Consider the following 9,131-nt stretch of genomic DNA (forward strand, 5'->3'; position numbering starts at 1 on the left):
CAGACATGGTGAGATGTAAAGAAAGAAAGAAATAATAAATCTGCAGTTTAGTTACTAAACTTACTGAAGAAAATATTACTATTTTATACTAAAGTTAAGTATAGGTAGGCACATAAATAATATCCCACCCGATGACGGTAATTAATACTATAAAATGATTCATTGATAAATTTTATAATACCTACTATAGCAATAATACTACTTAGATTTATCTCAAGTGTTTTTTTCTACTTTGATTTTTTGTTTTAGGTACTATAAAATCTTATAATGAAGAAATTATTAGATTGGAATATCAGATTCAACTTATAATTTATAATCAAGATTGTTAAAAAATAACAGAACTACCTATATAATAATAATCATTATTTGAATCATTATTTTCAAATTAACTTTCTATGTTTTGTCTCAATATGCCGAATAGATGCCACTTGACTATTATATTCTTCTATATACATAGGTATCTATTTTCCATTCCAAGTCGGAAATAGGTATTTGTATTACAATGAAATTAGATCCAAAAAAGTGTCATGAGGAATTAATTTCCAGCAAGCTGGAAATCGTTTTAATACCTTTCTTTGATCCTAAATGAGTGTCATCCGAGTTTGCACAATCCCGGGTGAGCATAAATTTAGGGAGCCTGGGAGATACCTAAATTTTTCCTTGGATTGCCAAACCAGTCGATGTAGAAAGAACCCACCATCAAATACAATAGCGCTACCAGCAAGGTTTGGTGGATGAGACACTGGTGAAAAGGCGTTTTTTTTTTTCGGATTTTAATTTAGGACCAAATAATGGTATTAAAACGATTTCCACCTTGCAGAAAATTAATTTTTCGAAAAGATCTAATCACTCGTGTGGATGAAATGCCACTTTCTCATAAGTTTTTGAAAAATAAAAAGAGCCTTTATAAGCTGGTGTGGTGAAAAATATACTATGAAGTAAGTAACTACGTAACTGAAGGGAAATTCAGTGGTTCCGTTAGAAATATGTTTTAATATATTGCAAGAGTTTACTTATTGTTAGCTACACTTAAATTACTTACCTATAGTTTAGACATAATAGTATGATGCTTTTCTACTGTTTGCCTACATTTACCCGCTTCGAGGTCCGCTTTTTGCAACCTAATCCTAAGGATTAGCGCAAGTACTGGCGAAAACCACTGCCATCTGACTTTCCAACCCATCAGACAAGAAAAGCCTTAAGGCCGTTCCCGTACCCAAATGAAATCTACAATCGAGCCTCTCCTCACGCCACCCGTCCCGCCCCTAGATACAATGACGATACAACAGCGCCACGCAAGAAGTAGTGACTTAAATGAACTAACAGGACACTGATTTGTAAAACGTATTACTAAATACTGAAAAAAGCATACTGCATCTCATAGATGGCGTTAAAGTTAAATGAGAGAAATAAATGAAACATAGTGTAAATTAAATATTCATTTTTTGCTTTTAATGAAGTCAACTCTTATTTCAATAATATTTAACTATAAGGGTAAATACAGTTTATATTTAAACAAATTAATGACTGCATGTTTTCTATAATATCATTATTTATTAGGTATACTGTGCAGGTATATCATCGATATTTATTAAAAAGTTAGGGCATACCGATACAAGTGAGAAAAATAGGTAATTCGCACATGTATCGTACAACGTTTTACAGTACATAATATGACCCTTTAAATTGTCGACATAGGTAGTTACGTAATGTGCTAATTATCGCACTAATGCGGTAAAGTAAAGCACCATATTGTAATAGTACTTACTTACCTACATTACGTTTACAAGTGCGGCAAATAGGAAATTCGAAACGAGTGGCGATAAATTCTAACACGACCGAAGGGAGTGTTTTGAATCGACACGAGTTGCGAATTACCTATTCGCACATGTATCGTACAACGTTTTACAGTACCTACATACATATGGCCCCTTGAATTTTCGACATAGTCACGTAATTGCTAATTATCGCACTAGTGCTGTAAAATAGCACCATATGACTGTAAATCAAATTTATTCATTTTAGAGGGTTCCATAGGTTCGTGGAATCACTCAGTCAAGAGTCAAGACCTTTTTTCTCAGGAACGTGTAAAGGTCTCAAATTGAAATTATATCAAATAGGTACTCGGATCTACTTTATTGTCAAATATATTAGCTTTTTTTCTGGTATATTGCAAAAATCTGAATTAATATCAAAATACCGGTGTTAATATTGAAATCTCGGGATTGACATGCAATATCGGAAATCAATCCCGGGATTGAGAACGATCCGATATTGCATGCCCTAACCAAGTTTCAACCTAACAACGAATAATACATCCCGGGATCCGGATATTTCGATATTGGTCCTTCTCAATACCGAAAATGGAATCTTGAGCTTTGCGAGGGTTTCAAGTAGGGCTTCCAAATACCGGACTCTATTCAATACCGGTATTAATACCGAAACTGTCGTCATCAATACCGGGATCCCGGGATCCCGGTATTGACTATAAATTGCTTAATTTTTTTGAGTTTTATTTAAAAAAGGCTCACTGTAACACCAGTTATGTATGTCCTTAGCTTAGGATATTAAACAATAAACGCCATCTACAATAATTATCATTTCACCCTCCAGGTTGGCAATCATTTTATCCGCCTTGTTGACTTCAACTGTCAAATTTTTAGTTCAACCTAATAAACCAGCCACTATATTCAAATTTGCCGCCAAAAAATCTTTGATATAAACTTTTTGATATAATTTTAAGAACTTATTATATTAATATTATATCGTGAACATCAGAATTCATCACCAAATATTTATCTAACGCATATGCACAGATCTTGTTTCAATAAATAAGGTCGTGCTGCCAGTTAAATGCGTCTGAAGTGTAGTAATCTTCTTGATACAGCCGAATTCAATAATTTTAATAGTTATTATTAAACGGTATAATCGGCACATTTTCCTTGTTTTTGAAAATACCGGGATCCCGGTATTGCATTAAAAAATACCGGTATTGAAAAATGCGTTTAAACAGACGGGATCCCGGTATTGCGGAATCCCGGGATCCCGGTATTGGGAGCCCTAGTTTCAAGGCACGAGGGTTAAATAAACCACTTCACAAATTTTGCACATTTATTCAAGCCCCTTATCTTGTCTAGAATACAAAATTTCGTAAACGTAGCTCTAACAGTTATTCATAAATTAACGTTTAAAAACCGGCATTTTTGTGACTGACTGACTAATAGATCAAAAACCTAACCCACTTCCGGCTGACCTAGAAACTTGAAATTTGGCACCAAGGTAGACTATTAGGAGTTTATAGAGGGAACAATCTAAAAACTGAGAATTATTGATAATTTGATGAAGAAAAACACATATATCGATAATAGGCTAGATGACTAATTTTCATTTATGGTATCATTCGATCAGGTATGTCTTTAGGATCAAAAGTCTATATAGGATCCATTGCATTAAAGGAATACAAAAGTCAGAAATGATAGTCAAAGTCCGACAGTCGTACTTCACTCGCGAAACGCCCCGAACAAAACGTCAAGGTCACAGAGAGTCCATCTTGAAGTATGAACAAAACAAGAAAATTGCGATTTTGTCTGTGAAATATTGCGTTTATGTATATAGTTTCCATACAATCTTTTATTGGATAAAATGTGAGGAATCGAATGGTATCCTTATTTTTGTAGTATTTGGAAGTTGAAAAAAAACATTAATTTTGAAACTTTCAGGCGCTGTACTTTTGTATTATTTCCATATATTTTTTTAATATCCACAATATTGTGATAAATTGCTCATTTGCTATCTATTTTACTGGATTTTGCTGTAAAATTCAACATGTGTCATCATACTTATTAATTTAGACTTATTGATCAAAAACCTAACCTACTTCCAGATGACATAGAATTTGATATTTGGCAGGTAGACCATTAGGAGTATACTGGTATAGAGGAAAAAATCTAAAAACTTATTATATATATCACACATTTTCAATAACTATCAAAATTTAAATATTTAGAGCATACAGGTTGCAGGTTATCAACAGGGTTTGAAAAAGTAGGAATAGACAAACATATACTAGATGAAGCCATGTCTTGTCCTATTTTATCGTCTGGCTTATGATTTTCCTTGTCTTCTTTTTGGATTGGGTTCCGAATCGGTAACCCACGAGGGTGTCTCGGGTCTATCAGTTCTGGAAGTATACACCGTATATAAAAATCTTTTAATTTCAATTCCATCTTCTCTGACCAAAACTGATCATCCCGGACAATTATTTCAGTTTTTAGTTTTTCTTTCTCACTACTCCAAACGGCAAACAAACATTTACTCCTACCTGTAATATGGAGCTGGCCTTGTATTTGATAAAACCATGGGTGTTTTTTATTAACTTCTTCACCTTTTTTGGTTCTCTTCCAAAAGGTAACTTTTTTACATTTTATGGCTTCGTCAATGCCCATTCGGTGGGCTGTGATAGGACATTTTATTTCTATGATCATGTCATCTCCACAAAGGCCATCTGGTGTTGCACCTAGAAAAGGCAACTCAGCGTCAATGTGTAGACCACATGGCCTTATGGAGAGATTGTGTTCTTTCTCCAATTGTTTAAGAGCCATCGTTTCGTTCTCTTTGCCGTGTTTTATTGAAGACACGTGATCGATGTTGACTTTGTATAGCAGATCCTTTACAAAATTTGCGCAGTTGGTATTTGGACGTCTATTGATCACTTTTCCAAAATTTGACGCCGTTAGCAGTGTGCGTCTAAGCTCTAACCATTCCCCGCTTTCTGCTTGTAGAACTGTATTTTGTTGAATTTGTTCCCTTTCTTCAGAGGTTTTGTTTAAGTCGTTTAAGAAATTCTTTTTTAGGGATTCAAACACGTCTGGTTCGATGTCTGGTTTCAATGACTCTGGCCCATAGTCTTTGTCGGTAGTTTTATTTTCGACACGTGTATTTAGACGGAGTTTTGCCTTAGCATTTTTTTTTCTTTTCATATTCTTGCTTACGCGTTCACGTTCTAGTCGTTTTAAAGTACCCTGTGGACTTCTTCCGGCGTTCATTGATTTGTATAACAGAGATATTGATTTTTTTTCGTTAAATGATACCGCAGCTGCTAGACATCTCGTGTGGTAAGAACTTTTTTTGGAAAAGTTTAACCTTTTGCCGCCGACAAATTTGGCTATTATGCTGTTATATCGTTCCACAACGTTGCTGTCGACGTCGTGTATCAAGCTGCGGGCATGACTAGCAACATATTGTGTCAAAAAGCAGATTTTCTGCCATAAAGCGCTTGAAGACAATTTTTTAAAGCGATTCTCAACTTCACCTACTTTGTGACAAAAATATGGTCGACACTTGGAATGGTCGCCGAATCCGTGATGATGACTAAGCAAAATGTCTTCGAAAAGAAGTTGAACATCTGAATTTGTTTTATGTTTAGCCATGGCTTTGCAGATGACTGCTCTCGTGCCTAAAATAGTATTTCTCGATATAAGGCCTCTTAATTTTTTCTGATACTTTGTTTCAGTAGTAAGGTTTTTTAATTTATTACAAAAATTTCGTAATATGTGATTACGGCACTCTACTTTTTCGACGGTGACATCTGAATACGGACGTGCTTGTAAAATTTTTGCGTAGGTGCTGGCGTCACCGTCAGAAATTAATCTTTCATATATTAAACCATGCATTTCAATGGATTTGTTGAATCCTTCGACAATGATGTCGCTCTCCATACTTGTTGAAGAACCACTGAAATTTTTATAGCATGCATGCTCCGGAGTAGTTGTTTCTTTTCTTTGTGCATAGGCGCAGGTGCTACAATATTTATTTTTAATGCCAAGATATAAAATTTTTCCTGTTCTTCTTCCGATGATTGATGCGGCACCAGAGGATGCGTTGTAGTTTTTTTTATACGAACGCTTGCTCCAGCAGCCATCAGCAACTACGTCTATTTTCGGAATCCCATTCTTTACGCGACCTTCTTCTAATGCCAATTGTTTTTCTTCTTCAGCAGCTTTATGCATTGATTCTGTTGACAAAAAAAACAATGGGCATTAGAAGGTCGCGTAAAAAATGAGATTCCGAAAATAGACGTAGTTGCTGATGGCTATTGGAACAAGCGTTCGTATAAAAAAAACTACAACGCATCCTCTGGTGTCGCATCGATTATCGGAAGAACAGGACATTTTTTATATCTTGGCATTAAAAATAAATATTGTAGCACCTGCGCCTATGCAAAAAGAAACAACTACTCCGGAGCATGCATGCTACAAAAATTACAATGGTTCTTCAACAAGTATGGAGAGCGACATCATTGTCGAAGAATTCAACAAATCCATTGAAATGCATGGTTTAATATATGAAAGATTAATTTCTGACGGTGACGCCAGCACCTACGCAAAAATTTTACAAGCACGTCCGTATTCAGATGTCACCGTCGAAAAAGTAGAGTGCCGTAATCACATATTACGAAATTTTTGTAATAAATTAAAAAACCTTACTACTGAAACAAAGTATCAGAAAAAATTAAGAGGCCTTATATCGAGAAATACTATTTTAGGCACGAGAGCAGTCATCTGCAAAGCCATGGCTAAACATAAAACAATTTCAGATGTTCAACTTCTTTTCGAAGACATTTTGCTTAGTCATCATCACGGATTCGGCGACCATTCCAAGTGTCGACCATATTTTTGTCACAAAGTAGGTGAAGTTGAGAATCGCTTTAAAAAATTGTCTTCAAGCGCTTTATGGCAGAAAATCTGCTTTTTGACACAATATGTTGCTAGTCATGCCCGCAGCTTGATACACGACGTCGACAGCAACGTTGTGGAACGATGTAACAGCATAATAGCCAAATTTGTCGGCGGCAAAAGGATAAACTTTTCCAAAAAAAGTTCTTACCACACGAGATGTCTAGCAGCTGCGGTATCATTTAACGAAAAAAAATCAATATCTCTGTTATACAAATCAATGAACGCCGGAAGAAGTCCACAGGGTACTTTAAAACGATTAGAACGTGAACGCGTAAGCAAGAATATGAAAAGAAAAAAAAAATGCTAAGACAAAACTCCGTCTTAATACACGTGTCGAAAATAAAACTACCGACAAAGACTATGGGCCAGCGTCATTGAAACCAGACATCGAACCAGACGTGTTTGAATCCCTAAAAAAGAATTTCTTAAACGACTTAAACAAAACCTCTGAAGAAAGGGAACAAATTCAACAAAATACAGTTCTACAAGCAGAAAGCGGGGAATGGTTAGAGCTTAGACGCACACTGCTAACGGCGTCAAATTTTGGAAAAGTGATCAATAGACGTCCAAATACCAACTGCGCAAATTTTGTAAAGGATCTGCTATACAAAGTCAACATCGATCACGTGTCTTCAATAAAACACGGCAAAGAGAACGAAACGATGGCTCTTAAACAATTGGAGAAAGAACACAATCTCTCCATAAGGCCATGTGGTCTACACATTGACGCTGAGTTGCCTTTTCTAGGTGCAACACCAGATGGCCTTTGTGGAGATGACATGATCATAGAAATAAAATGTCCTATCACAGCCCACCGAATGGGCATTGACGAAGCCATAAAATGTAAAAAAGGTACCTTTTGGAAGAGAACCAAAAAAGGTGAAGAAGTTAATAAAAAGCACCCTTGGTTTTATCAAATACAAGGCCAGCTCCATATTACAGGGAGGAGTAAATGTTTGTTTGCCGTTTGGAGTAGTGATATGATTTTTTTCATTAAATTATGAATAATTTTCAGTTGAAAGATTTTTTCCTCTATATACTCCTAATGGTCTACCTGCCGAATGTCAAGTTTCTAGGTCATCTGGAAGTAGGTTAGGTTTTTGATCATAAGTCTAAATTAATTATCGATATACGTGTTTTTCTTCATCAAATTATCAATAATTTTCAGTTTTTAGATTTTTCTCTCTATAAACTCCTAATAGTCTACCTTGGTGCCAAATTTCAAGTTTCTAGGTCAGCTGGAAGCGGGTTAGGTTTTTGATCTATTAGTCCGTCAGTCAGTCACAAAAATGCCGGTTTTTAAAAAACAAACTGATAAATTGGTTCCCATTGGTGAAAAATACTTTAACTACGTTAAATTCCATACCTTCTAATACACGCTCCCAATGCGCGCTACAATTATCGTGGCATTCAGCATAAGTTTTGTCGGATATCAACGGTAGGTTTATGGCAGACAGCATCTCTTGCAACTGTGAGTGTCCGCAACCAATTGCAATAGTGCCTGCAACAGCACATTGGTTTACTCCCAAGTAATTTTCTCCACAGTCATCACTTGGTATAGAAAATTTCTTCTTGCATAGTTGACACCGAAACATAAATTTTGATGTTAGCCCATGTTTTACTTCTCCAACCAACTGCATTTCTTGAATACCGCATCCTAAGGGTCCATGATTGCAAATCGATTGTAATTTTGTAAAAAAATTACTAATTGCAACAATTCTTCGACCGACGGTTTTGTCAGGAAGCTCTTCTTCCACATCGAACGATATTTGTAACTGAAAATAAAATATATTGTAAGTGTTAGCATTTACAATTTGTCACATCAGGTAAAGAACCAACGAGAGAAATAGAAGTAAGACCCTGTATAATAGACTACGAATCGTGTGATAAATCAATTTACGATGGAATTCTGGCACACGAAGTTGAAACAATGTTATTCTAGCTAGGTAGTTAGTACAAAAGGTAAAATTGTTCTCTGCATACAATCAATAAGTATAATTAGCATGAATCACCTACCTCATGGGTATCTTCTTCCTCTAATAGACTAGGAACCCGATAAGTGTCATCCAGCTGTGCAATGCGTGGGTTCAAAATGTTTGAGCTGGTCGCCGCACTGTCAAAACCAAAATTAAATAAATGTATGATGTTTTACAGCACATATGGACTTTACCGCACTAGTGCGATAATGCACACACACATTACGTAACTATGTCAAATATTTAAAGGGTTATATGTACTGTAAAACGTTGTACGATACATGTGAGAATAGGTAATACGCAACTCATGTCAACTTAAAACACTCCCTTCGGTCGTGTTTTAATTTATCGCCACACGTGAATTTCCTATTTTTCGCACTATTTTTTATCATCAAGTGATGATGAACAATAACAGCCA

General features: G+C 35.7%; 1 long non-coding RNA gene across 1 annotated transcript; it reads right to left on the reverse strand.

Moving 5' to 3' along the window:
- Positions 1-5,720: 5,720 nt before the first annotated feature.
- On the reverse strand, positions 5,721-8,857 carry LOC134793451 (uncharacterized). The gene is made up of 3 exons (XR_010144550.1): positions 8,754-8,857; positions 8,104-8,512; positions 5,721-6,013 (listed from the first exon to the last, which is right to left on the reverse strand). It is a non-coding gene; the product is annotated as an uncharacterized LOC134793451 (long non-coding RNA).
- Positions 8,858-9,131: the final 274 nt, after the last annotated feature.

This window comes from Cydia splendana, chromosome 9, assembly GCF_910591565.1.
Source record: "Cydia splendana chromosome 9, ilCydSple1.2, whole genome shotgun sequence".
Classification (NCBI taxonomy): Eukaryota; Metazoa; Arthropoda; class Insecta; order Lepidoptera; family Tortricidae; genus Cydia; species Cydia splendana.